This window comes from Coregonus lavaretus (assembly GCF_964263955.1).
Source record: "Coregonus lavaretus genome assembly, chromosome: 15".
In the NCBI taxonomy this organism is placed as follows: Eukaryota; Metazoa; Chordata; class Actinopteri; order Salmoniformes; family Salmonidae; genus Coregonus; species Coregonus lavaretus.
The window spans coordinates 46103316-46114509 of record NC_140002.1 but is presented as its reverse complement, the minus strand read 5'-3'; the positions used below and the strand labels follow the sequence as shown (position 1 = coordinate 46114509).

General features: G+C 42.8%; 1 long non-coding RNA gene across 1 annotated transcript; it reads right to left on the bottom strand.

The window, feature by feature from the left end:
* Window positions 1-2010: 2010 nt before the first annotated feature.
* LOC311142729 lies at window positions 2011-8236 on the bottom strand. Its single transcript, XR_014614371.1, has 4 exons — window positions 8165-8236; window positions 4714-4767; window positions 3962-4025; window positions 2011-3496 (listed from the first exon to the last, which is right to left on the bottom strand). It is a non-coding gene; the product is annotated as an uncharacterized lncRNA (long non-coding RNA).
* Between the last annotated feature and the right edge of the window lie 2958 nt (window positions 8237-11194).

The following is an 11194-nucleotide window of genomic DNA, read 5'->3' as shown; positions in this document are numbered from 1 at the left end:
TTTTACCCAATGTAAAAAACACAATTTCAAATTTTGCTACATAAGACCGAATCGAGCCGGTCGATCATATATTGTTGTATGTGTAAGCAATCACTAATTTCGCTATGCAAAGTGCCAGATAGGGAACCATTTATAGTAACTGATGTTCATTATTTCTCAGTCATAAACACCATCAGCCGACAGAAGATCGAGCAAAATTAGCTACAGAAATTAATGGAGAAATCAGACCTTTCTGCAGGAGGTAGCTCTGGCCGGGCAGCCTCATCTTGTAGCAGGTTGAGGGACTAACTTACTTCCACTAGCTACTACTAGCTAGCATGACTATAGCCAGTAACCAGGTAGGGCTAGCCAGCCTGCAAGCTAGTCAATTGCCAGCCAGCTTGTGCTAGCTAGTCAATAGCCAGCCAGTTAGTGCTAGCTAGTCAATAGCCAGCCAGCTAGTCAATAACCAGCCAGCTAGTGCTAGCTTGCAAGCCAACTTTGTTCAGTTGTTTGATAAATGTTATTTGTTTTCCATTATTACATGTTCAATTTTGACACTACATTTTTCAAATTCAGAAACAAAAAACTTGCCATTTTCCGTTTTTCCATTCTCCGTTTTGACTCTGAAATCAAAGTAACAAAACGTACAAGGACATATGCAAACCAGTGGTCTATTCTGTGGATGCTGGATTCGACACAACCAACAGCAATATTTAAAGCCATGATGTCGCCAAGCAGCGATGATCAGCACGGTAATCCATTGTTTTTAGCCAAATTACTATCTAGCTGGCTAGCAATGTCTTTAGTGTTGCTAGCTAGTTGTAGCGTGTGAGAGTGAGCACTGCGATGCGACGTGAACCAGGGTCAATAACTTGTCATACAAACATACATGGAAGGCCAACACCGTGGACTTAGACACATGTTTGACGTTTGCCAGAGTATCAGATTGACGTTATATACAAACAAACATACTTATACTTTCAGAGGTCATTCCTGTACTTACGGACTCAGAAGAAGCTGTGCGCCCGAATGGTGAAGCCACAACCTCAGAGCCCTGCACCCCGACACCCAGGGTCCATCGACACAATCAATGCTCCTGAAACCCCTGAGCCCAGCACCCCAAAGCGCCAAGGGTCCATTCTCGGGTTGGTAAACAGTTTAATGTCAATTGATTGTCATGTTCACTTGTTTAGCCTTAATCACACAATGTACCTGTCTTCATCAGGGCTGGGCAGTCTTATCAACAGAGGGCTTTTGTCACGGCAGGGTTATGTTCCTAAACATTATTAAAGGAGAATCTAGGAATGTTTATATAAAACTGTCACACTGATTCAATTAATCATATTCTGAGCCAAGACCTGTATTATTTGCATCATTGGTGTATCAGGTTGGTCCCACACTGGCCTTTGCTGGATAACATTTAATACATTTGCATATTTTCCCAGGGAAGAGAATACACACTCAGAGCACAACCAGCGAGTACCTGAACTGCATGAGGGTGACCGAGGCCTCATACCTGGAGAAACTTGAGGCACAGCGTCTTCTTCTTCTTCTTCTTCTTTGGTGGGGTTTATCGGCGGCATCCAACGTTATGGCGCATTACCGCCACCTACTGTGAGGCCCAGCTTCTGCAGCAGGATCAGCACTTCAATCAGCAGTGTAAACATGAGGCAGCAGCCAGGGCAACTGAGATGGCCCAGACCGCCTCGGTTATCAGCTTCAAAGCTGTATTTGGACAGTTTGTCCAGGCCGTAAAAGGACATCAGACACCAGCAGCAGCCATGTCACTAGACTAAACTAGCTGAAGTTCTATGTACTTAAAGACTTAAGTTTGCACTACACCAAAAGCATTGTTAATGTGGCTTTCACTTACTGTTAATTGAATTTAGCCTACTGTTAAACACTTATGGGCAGTTTTTTATACTATTTATCTTTCTATACTATTGACACTATAATACTGTTCATTGACGTTGAAAGAATGTTGATTTGAGTAATAAACTATACTTCGTTCAATTGTTTTTTTTATTTACTTACATTTTCCCTACACCAAAAGCATTATAAATGTGGCTTTCAATTACTGTTAATTGAATTTAGCCTTCTGTTAAACAATGAAAATATTGTACATTTTGGAGCGTTAAACATGCTTACTTAAACAACAAACAGTGATCGAAAATAGAAGATACAATTGTGTATTGGGTAAAAAACTAAATATAAGAACATAGGTCTAATGATAAAATGAACGTAAGGCAGTACTTTATTAATCCCTAATGGTACATTCATGTGATAGGGGGTACAGTAACCAAAACAAATTGAGAGAACCACTGAGCTAAGGGTCCAGGCTCGGTCTGTCATGCTAGTAGTTCTGTTGTTGGGTTCTCATGGGGACCGCCTAAGAACCATTTTGGAACCCTTTTTTCTAAGCGTGTAGCCTATATCTGCAGACCATAGATGCGATAGAGAGGTCAATGGAATGCAGACCGTGGGGGATAGAAGAAGGATGCCGGATTGGCCCACATTCAACAAATCTGATCTAACAAAGTGGATATTCGTCAAATCCGTCATGATTGATGTATTGTAACAATGGGGTTACTGAAGTCAGATGTTGATATATTTGTCTGTTTTCACTGCATAACATTTAGGTTTAGAAGAAGTGGCTGCTAAACCCTGACTCCCGTTCATATAAGCTGGTAGCATAGCTAGCATACAGAAATCGGTGGTGGTAGTCAGTCGTTTTTAACTGCAATACAGGGGATTGGTGACGGTGACATTAACATGTATTGGGGTCGACACCATACAAGCATTATACTCCGATTTTTCCCTAAACAGAGTGTCAAATACACATATAAACAATAGCCTAAAAGTAGGTACATTTACCTGGGGGGTGGGGGGGAGGGCAATGAGGAGATTCGGGATCTTTCCCCCACGGCATGTTTCCCTAACATGTTTCCATGGCATTGCCATTGTTTGGGTCGAGTTCCATTGATCTATACTAGCAGACCATATTCCAAGACCAGATTCTAAGCATTCTTAATGATATAGATTTAAAAGGCACAATTCTGTGTGAGTACAATTAGGCTACATTAATGAGATAATGATAATATTTATTATTCATGATTATGTTGAACAGCTTTGGAAAAGGAAACAGCAGCTATAATGGTTCTATAATGGTTCTTCACAGCAACAAAACAATTGACGTCATAGTCAACATCAAAACGCTGCCATGCACACTCCACGCTGAACACTTCTGGAGTAGCTCTAAGAGAGAGAAGCAAACACAAGTTGAAGTGGAGGACTCGACAGGGGCAGCCTTTCTCACACAAATCAGCACGGTTCTTGAAGGTGGGGTCCTGACTCGTAGCAGGGTCTGTGCTTCCCACCACATTGTTCTCCTGGGTGTATGTGCAGGTAGGAACTGGTGACGCAGCTGTCAGCTCGTATTTACAGTCCATCCTCAGGTTGTTCTCCTTCGACAGGCAGGAGTTCAGCAAAGTCACCTTCTGGGCTGAGGCAAAACCTACAACACAAGGACGTTACGTAGACGCTTCACCACTCCAACACTCTTTCAAATGTATAAAATAAATAAAGAGAAACCCTGTGCACAACAATGCGCCTAGATTTTACTCTTGTTTTTTAACTATCTCAAATGTATCATCAACAATATGTTCATTTGACTTTTAGGCTATTTTGTCAGCTCAGTCACCTTCTGGGACAAGGCAAACCATAAATCACAGAGATGGCATACATATACTGTACTTTCCCACTCCAACTCTCCCTCGATCATATGTCAACAACATATTAATTGGACTATTGTTTTCCATAGATTACCTTCCTCAGAACTGCATAGAAAAGCTATAACCTATATTATCATTGATCATATCCATGATGACTCAATATCACCAGTGTGACATTAAGGGGAAACTATTATCTCTTGTGACAAAGCATTGCAGTCTCATGACGAAAACATCAAAAGTTATCTTACCCAACAGGCAGACAGCTGTGGCTAGGATGTACATGATCTTCTCAACTTCTCTAAAGCAGAAAGACTATAAATACAAAACAAAGCAGAATATGGAAGATCAAAAGATGTTCAGTTTAGTCAAATGTTCATCTAAATGCACAACTTCCCCTATTACAATAGGTTCATCCACTACTACTATTCACTACTCTATGTCGACAAGTTATGATAAAACGAGATCTGTGTGTGTCTGTATGAGCAAACTTTGTGGAAATGTAGCACAAGCCTCAAAGGGTGGGGTCAGGACAGATAAAAACAAAAAAGAGGTACCTACATGTTCCAATATCTTTTTATTACACCCATGAGCAAATGTGCCATTTTAGAAATATGTTGACATATATGTGTAGTAGATCTATTGTGTAGTAGATCTCAATGTGCAACTTTATAAATGTTACATTCTTGGTGAAAAGCCAACCAATTACATCTTCTCCCCACCCATAAAATGGACAAGTCTCTGCCTGTCCCCGGTCTCGATTACATCTCTAACCTTGTATAAAATCATAACTTCGTAGCTACAGTAACTGTAATAGGTGAATAAAACGCAAAATGTTTCTACATTCTTCTTTCATGCCAAGTTGCATTGTTCATTTCACAAAAGTGTTTTAAAGAAAATGATTTATTATTGTTAATTCAGTTAAATATTGCTTGATACAATGCAGACATCAACAATGTGCTCGAGCATATAACAAAACAGATTTTTTTTTCTTTTTTCCCACCTTTATTTAACCAGGTAAGCCAGTTGAGAACAGGTTCTCATTTACAACTGCGACCTGGCCAAGATAAAGCAAAGTAGTGCAATAAAAACAACAGAGTTACATATGGGGTAAAAAAAAAAACATAAAGTCAGAAATACAACAGAAAATATATATACAGTGTGTGCAAATGTAGCAAGTTATGGAGGTAAGGCAATAAATAGGCTATAGTGCAGAATAATTACAATAGTATTAACACTGGAATGCTAGATGTGCAAGAGATTATGTGCAAATAGAGATACTGGGGTGCAAAAGAGCAAAATAAATAACAATATAGGGATGAGGTAGTTGGGTGGGCTAATTTCGGATGGGCTGTGTACAGGTGCAGTGATCGGTAAGGTGCTCTGACAACTGATGCTTAAAGTTATTGAGGGAGATAAGAGTCTCCAGCTTCAGAGATTTTTGCAATTCGTTCCAGTCATTGGCAGCAGAGAACTGGAAGGAATGGCGGCCAAAGGAGGTGTTGGCTTTGGGAATGACCAGTGAGATATACCTGCTGGAGCGCAGACTACGGGTGGGTGCTGCTATGGTGACCAATGAGCTAAGATAAGGCGGGGATTTGCCTAGCAGTGATTTATAGATGGCCTGGAGCCAGTGGGTTTGACGACGAACATGTAGTGAGGACCAGCCAACAAGAGCGTACAGGTCACAGTGGTGGGTAGTGTATGGGGCTTTGGAGACAAAACGGATGGCACTGTGATAGACTACATCCAATTTGCTGAGTAGAGTGTTGGAGGCTATTTTGTAAATTACATCGCCGAAGTCAAGGATCGGTAGGATAGTCAGTTTTACGAGGGCATGTTTGGCAGCATGAGTGAAGGAGGCTTTATTGCGAAATAGGAAGCCGATTCTAGATTTAACTTTGGATTGGAGATTCTTTATGTGAGTCTGGAAGTTGAGTTTACAGTCTAACCAGACACCTAGGTATTTGTAGTTGTCCACATACTCTAGGTCAGACCCGTCGAGAGTGGTGATTCTAGTCGGGTGGGCGGGTGCCAGCAGCGTTCGATTGAAAAGCATGCATTTAGTTTTACTAGTGTTTAAGAGCAGTTGGAGGCTACTGAAGGATTGTTGTATGGCATTGAAGCTCATTTGGAGGTTTGTTAACACAGTGTCCAATGAAGGGCCAGATGTATACAAAATGGTGTCGTCTGCGTAGAGGTGAATCTGAGAGTCACCAGCAGCAAGAGCGACATCATTGATATACACGGAGAAAAGTGTCGGCCCAAGAATTGAACCCTGTGGCACCCCCATAGAGACTGCCATAGGTCCAGACAACAGGCCCTCCGATTTGACACACTGAACTCTATCTGAGAAGTAGTTGGTGAACCAGGCGAGGCAGTCATTTGAGAAACCAAGGCTATTTAGTCTGCCAATAAGAATGCGGTGGTTGACAGAGTCGAAAGCCTTGGCCAGGTCGATGAAGACGGCTGCACAGTACTGTCTATTATCAATCGCGGTTATAATATCGTTTAGGACCTTGAGCGTGGCTGAAGTGCACCCGTGACCAGCTCGGAAACCGGATTGCATAGCGGAGAAGGTACGGTGGTATTCGAAATGGTCGATGATCTGTTTGTTAACTTGGCTTTCGAATACTTTCGAAAGGCAGGGCAGGATGGATATAGGTCTGTAGCAGTTTGGATCTAGAGTGTCACCCCCTTTGAAGAGGGGGATGACCGCGGCAGCTTTCCAATCTCTGGGGATCTCAGACGTTATGAAAGAGAGGTTAAACAGACTAGTAATAGGGGTAGCGACAATTTCAGCGGCTAGTTTTAGAAAGAAAGGGTCCAGATTGTCTAGCCCAGCTGATTTGTAGGGGTCCAGATTTTGCAGCGCTTTCAAAACATCAGCTGTCTGAATTTGTGTGAAGGAGAAGCGGGGGGGGCATGGGCAAGTTGCAGCAGAGGGTGCAGAGTTGGTGGCCGGGTTAGTGGTAGCCAGATGGAAAGCATGGCCAGCTGTAGCAAAATGCTTGTTGAAATTCTCGATTATTGTAGATTTATCGGTGGTGATAGTGTTTCCTAGCCTCAGTGCAGTGGGCAGCTGGGAGGAAGTGCTCTTATTCTCCATGGACTTTACAGTGTCCCAAAACTTTTTGGAGTTAGTGCTACAGGATGCAAATTTCTGTTTGAAAAAGTTAGCCTTTGCTTTCCTGACTGCTTGTGTATATTGGTTCCTAACTTCCCTGAAAAGTTGCATATCGCGGGGGCTATTTGATGCTAATGCTGTACGCCACAGGATGTTTTTGTGCTGGTCAAGGGCAGTCAAGTCTGAGGAGAACCAGGGGCTATATCGGTTCTTAGTTCTGTATTTTTTGAATGGGGCATGTTTATTTAAGATTGAGAGGAAATTACTTTTAAGGAACAACCAGGCATCCTCTACTGACGGAATGAGATCTATATCCATCCAGGATACCTGGGCCAGGTCAATTAGGAAGGCCTCCTCGCTAAAGTGTTTTAGGGAGCGTTTGACAGTGATGAGGGGTGGTCGTTTGACCGCGGACCCGTTACGGACGCAGGCAATAAGGCAGTGATCGCTGAGATCCTGGTTGAAGACAGCTGAGGTGTATTTAGAGGGTATGTTAGTCAGGATGATATCTATGAGGGTACCCATGTTTACGGATTTAGGGTTGTACCTGGTAGGTTCGTTGATAATTTGCGTGAGGTTGAGGGCATCTAGCTTGGATTGTAGGATGGCTGGGGTATTAAGCATATCCCAATTTAGGTCACCAAGCAGTACAAACTCTGAGGATAAATGGGGGGCAATCAATTCACATATGGTGTCCAGGGCACAGCTGGGGGCTGAGGGGGGTCTGTAGCAAGCGGCAACAGTGAGAGACTTATTTCTGGAAAGGTGGATTTTTAGAAGTAGAAGCTCAAACTGTTTGGGCACAGACCTGGATAGTATGATAGAGCTCTGCAGGCTATCTCTACAGTAGATTGCAACTCCACCCCCTTTGGCAGTTCTATCTAGACGGAAAATGTTATAGTTGGGGATGGAAATTTCAGAATTTTTGGTGGCCTTCCTGAGCCAGGATTCAGACACTGCTAGAACATCAGGGTTGGCAGAGTGTGCTAACGCAGTGAATAACTCAAACTTAGGAAGTAGACTTCTGATATTTATGTGCAAGAAACCAAGACTTTTGCGATTACAGAAGTCATCAAATGATAGCGCCTGGGGAGTAGGAGTGATACTGAGGGCTGCAGGGCCTGGGTTAGCCTCTACATCACCAGAGGAACAGAGGAGGACTAGAATAAGGATACGGCTAAAGGCTTTAAGAACTGGTCTTCTAGTGCGTTGGGTACATAGAATAAAGGGGGCAGATTTCCAGGTGTTATAGAAAAGATAACTATGGTTTAGCCGACGTGAGTTAATGATGTTATTAATCGATGATAATACAAGTAATGGCTCTTACCTTAAAGCTGAAGGAGTTGAATCTCTGCTCGGTCGTGTGATGTTAGGGGGGGATAAGGTCGGCTCTCAATGCGACGCAGAGAGAGGGGTGGGAGAGACAGAGAAAAAGGGAGGGACAGGGGGTGTGTCAGCTGTGTTTATCAAAATGACATTGCAGAGTTTAGACTAGACACTAGAGGGATTGTGGGAGAACACTGGTAGGCTGCAGGTCTACCGAGGTCTATTTATCTATTTTAGATGTCCAGTTGGCCACAACATGAATGGTGATAAATATTCAGCCCATGACTGTGCTGTATTTCCTGAATTGTGTAATAACATTATTATTATAATTATGTGTAAAGTGAGATAGGCTGGTGATTGAGTGAAGTGTTTTGTTTCATAGGAGAAAGTAGATAGGATTTAAGTAAGATGTTAAAATAGGTTTGAACAACATTGTTAAAATACAAATAATTAAATAAATTGAATGATTGTAAAGGAACTTGAGTAAGAATGGGAGAGGGTAGAGGAAGTTCAGGAGTAAAAACAAACAAAATATAACTATTGTAAAATTGACTGTGTCCATAAAATGTATACAAATGTATATAGTATGTATAAGCTGGAAGTAGAGGCCTAAGCGTTGTTGTTTACTAGTTTACTCCAAATAGGGGAGGGGTGGTGGGGTTGGAAAGTAATAAAATAAAATATATTTAAAAAAAGGATATGTGTATATATATATGTATGTATATGTATTTATTTATATGTATGTACAATGGGGAGAACAAGTATTTGATACACTGCCTATTTTGCAGGTTTTCCTACTTACAAAGCATGTAGAGGTCTGTAATGTTTATCATATGTACACTTCAACTGTGAGAGACGGAATCTCAAAATCCAGAAAATCACATTGTATGATTTTTAAGTAATTAATTTGCATTTTATGCATGACATAAGTATTTGATCACCTACCAACCAGTAAGAATTCCGGCTCTCACAGACCTGTTAGTTTTTCTTTAAGAAGCCCTCCTGTTCTCCACTCATTACCTGTATTAACTGCACCCGTTTGAACTCGTTACCTGTATAAAAGACACCTGTCCACAAACTCAATCAAACAGACTCCAACCTCTCCACAATGGCCAAGGCCAGAGAGCTGTGTAAGGACATCAGGGATAAAATTGTAGACCTGCACAAGGCTGGGATGGGCTACAGGACAATAGGCAAGCAGCTTGGTGAGAAGGCAACAACTGTTGGCGCAATTATTAGAAAATGGAAGAAGTTCAAGTTGACGGTCAATCACCCTCGGTCTGGGGCTCCATGCAAGATCTCACCTCGTGGGGCATCAATGATCATGAGGAAGGTGAGGGATCAGCCCAGAACTACACGGCAGGACCTGGTCAATGACCTGAAGAGAGCTGGGACCACAGTCTCAAAGAAAACCATTAGTAACACACTACGCCGTCATGGATTAAAATCCTGCAGCGCACGCAAGGTCCCCCTGCTCAAGCCAGAGCATGTCCAGGCCCGTCTGAAGTTTGCCAATGACCATCTGGATGATCCAGAGGAGGAATGGAAGAAGGTCATGTGGTCTGATGAGACAAAAATAGAGCTTTTTGGTCTAAACTCCACTCGCCGTGTTTGGAGGAAGAAGAAGGATGAGTACAACCCCAAGAACACCATCCCAACAGTGAAGCATGGAGGTGGAAACATCATTCTTTGGGGATGCTTTTCTGCAAAGGGGACAGGACGACTGCACCGTATTGAGGGGAGGATGGATGGGGCCATGTATCGCGAGATCTTGGCCAACAACCTCCTTCCCTCAGTAAGAGTATTGAAGATGGGTCGTGTCTGGGTCTTCCAGCATGACAACGACCCGAAACACACAGCCAGGCCAACTAAGGAGTGGCTCCGTAAGAGGCATCTCAAGGTCCTGGAGTGGCCTAGCCAGTCTCCAGACCTGAACCCAGTAGAAAATCTTTGGAGGGAGCTGAAAGTCTGTATTGCCCAGCGACAGCCCCGAAACCTGAATGATCTGGAGAAAGTCTGTATGGAGGAGTGTCCCAAAATCCCTGCTGCAGTGTGTGCAAACCTGGTCAAAACCTACAGGAAACGTATGATCTCTGTAATTGCAAACAAAGGTTTCTGTACCAAATATTAAGTTCTGCTTTTCTGATGTATCAAATACTTATGTCATGCAATAAAATGCAAATTAATTAATTAAAAATCATACAATGTGATTTTCTGGATTTTTGTTTTAGATTCCGTCTCTCACAGTTGAAGTGTACCTATGCTAAAAATGACAGAACTCTACATGCTTTGTAAGTAGGAAAACCTGCAAAATGGTCAGTGTATCAAATACTTGTTCTCCCCACTGTAGATCTCCTCTAGAGCAGTGATGTTTTGGGGTTGTCGCTGGGCAACACAGACTTTCAACTCCCTTCAAAGATTTTCTATGGGGTTGAGATCTGGAGACTGGCTAGGCCACTCCAGGACCTTGAAATGCTTCTTACGAAGCCACTCCTTCATTGCCCGGGCGGTGTGTTTGGGATCATTGTCATGCTGAAAGACCCAGCCACGTTTCATCTTCAATGCCCTTGCTGATGGAAGGAGGTTTTCACTCAAAATCTCACGATACATGGCCCCATTCATTCTTTCCTTTACACGGATCAGTCGTCCTGGTCCCTTTGCAGAAAAACAGCCCCAAAGCATGATGTTTCCACCCCCATGCTTCACAGTAGGTATGGTGTTCTTTGGATGCAACTCAGCATTCTTTGACCTCCAAACACGACGAGTTGAGTTTTTACCAAAAAGTTATATTTTGGTTTCATCTGACCATATGACATTCTCCCAATCCTCTTCTGGATCATCCAAATGCACTCTAGCAAACTTCAGACGGGCCTGGACATGTACTGGCTTAAGCAGGGGGACACGTCTGGCACTGCAGGATTTGAGTCCCTGGCGGCGTAGTGTGTTACTGATGGTAGGCTTTGTTACTTTGGTCCCAGCTCTCTGCAGGTCATTCACTAGGTCCCCCCGTGTGGTTCTGGGATTTTTGCTC